Genomic DNA, 2328 nt, shown 5'->3' with positions numbered 1-2328 from the left:
GGCTGTGTTTCTTTCCCTGGTCCTGGGCCCCAAGGCCAGGGTTCTACTGTCCTGCTCTGTGATTGGTTGGTTTCACAAGTCACTTGGTCAGGGGCAGAGATGGCTCTGATTTGAGCCAAACTGTGTTTCTTTCTGCCATGATCTGAGCCATCTTTTCCCAGTTCTGGGCTCCAGGGTCAGGGTGGGTTTCTGTAGCCAGCCCCCTTTCCCTACAGTCTCCATTATTTTTTGAGCATCTTCACACAAGAAGCAAGTATTGAACTAGGATTCAGGAGACAGTAATGCTGAAGAAATCATTTTTCCTTTGTGGACCTCTGCTTCCTCAGCATTCAAAGAGAGAGTTGTCCCTAAGGTTGTGCCACCCTGGAGAGCCCCATGAGGGAGGAGTACCATGCTTGTTATTTTACAGGTGGGAAAATAAGTTGTGGCCAGCCAAAAATGACCTTATTACAGAGCTAGTGTTCTAGATAGGCCCCAGAATCTCCCAGCCGGACTACTCTTCTGTATTGCTCCCTATCACAGAGTTGAGACAGGCAATGAAGTACCACAAACCACAGTGTTACTATGACTACTGAGCTCCATGGGAAGCTCAGGGCAGACTACATCAATTGTCAGAGGGAACCCAAGAACTCTTTTGCTTCTGGGATCCACAAACTTACCCCAAAGGTCCCAAAATAAAAAAAAAAAACAAAAACTCCAGCTTTGCTGGTCCTGTGGTCCCTTTCACAGCTACTCAAACCTGTCCTATTAGCACAAAAGCAGCTACAGGCAAGGTGTTAACATGTAGGTGTCCCGTAAAAGCTTATTGGCTAACGAGGTGATCAATTGGTCATAGTGTGCCAAATGCATGCTATGCCAACAGTCACTTTTCTGGCACTTCTACAGCAACAAAAAACTGACACATGCTACAAGTGATGTAAAGAGAAGTCCATTTTGGCCATGGTTCCAGAGACTCAAGTTCAGTACTACGTTGCCATCTGTTTCAGCTGCCAATGTAGGCTGTTTAATGTAAGCTGTACAACGTAGGCTGTACAACATAAGGTGTATAATGTAGGCTGTACAATGTAGGCTGTACAGTGTAAGCTGTACAATGTAGGCTGTACAATGTAGGCTGTACAGTGTAAGCTGTACAATGTAGGCTGTCCAATGCCAGCTGTATGATGTAAGCTGTACAATGCAGGCTGTACGATGTGGACTGTAGGATGTAGGCTGTACAACATAGGCTATACAATGGAGGCTGTACAATGTAGGCTATGCAATATAGGCTGTAACAAGCAGTTACTCTTGAGACAGCATAGTGGGGGTGCAGTGAGAGAGAGAAAAGGAGAGGGTGAAGAGGGAGAATTCCTTTCAAGGGCTCCCATCTTCAGTGACTTAAGGACCTTCTAAAAGGCCCCCTCTCTTTGAGGTCTGCAGACCCTCCCAGGACCACCACTCTGGAGTGTAACCCTTATGTGTTGGAATCCTGGGAAAACTTAGCCAAGTCACAGCACCAATCCTTGATTTAGTTCAGTGTTCTGACCTCACAGATAAAGATGGAAGTGGAAATGCAAAGAGAAGAAGTAATTCCAAGTCACAAAGCTGGTTACTATTACAAAGTTTGAAACATATTGCAGGTATGGAGTGCCAGTTGTAAAAATGGCTCTGAGTCTTTCCTTCCCAGCATCCACCAAGACTCAGCATCTACTTTCTTTGTCCTTAATTCTAGGCTCACTTTGTGATTTATTTTAGCCATTACAACCTGGCAGAGGTGACAGTATGACAGTTACGAGTTAAGACCTTAAGCTTCTTTGTGTACTTCTCCTTTTATTCTCTTGGAGTCTTTTCCAAGCATTCTAAGAAAATTCTGGTCTAATCTACAGGATGATTGATAACACAGATGACCTTGGCTCACAGCCAGTTGGCCACTGAACACTCAAGGTTCCAGTGAGGTGTTGACAGTCAGCTCCAGGCAACCTATCCTGATGATGACTGTGAAATGACAGCCAAGATCAGCTGAGACTTGTCCAGGTCAACCCAAACACCTAGCTGACTTATAGGAAATTAGATATGCTCATTCCTATGAAATTCTGAGATTTAGGGCAGTTTGTTATACAGCACTAACTAGATAGTATACTAGGCCTCCTGATTCTGAATCATGGTTCTTCCTCCAACATTTTAATTCTTTCTTTCCTTTCTACTTGCAGGAGCAATGTCTTCATTTATAGAAATCCTCTGTGCTCTTGAGGAGAGGCTGGAAGACAAACCACTAAAGGTACCGTGGTGGGGTGAAAGAAAACAGCCCCCAAAGGGAGTGGCACTGTTAGGAGGTGTGGCCTTGTTGGAGGA

Source organism: Peromyscus californicus, unplaced genomic scaffold (genome assembly GCF_007827085.1).
Source record: "Peromyscus californicus insignis strain IS unplaced genomic scaffold, ASM782708v3 Scaffold_3__1_contigs__length_106647218, whole genome shotgun sequence".
Lineage (NCBI taxonomy): Eukaryota > Metazoa > Chordata > Mammalia > Rodentia > Cricetidae > Peromyscus > Peromyscus californicus.
Note: the sequence above shows the minus strand (reverse complement) of the source record.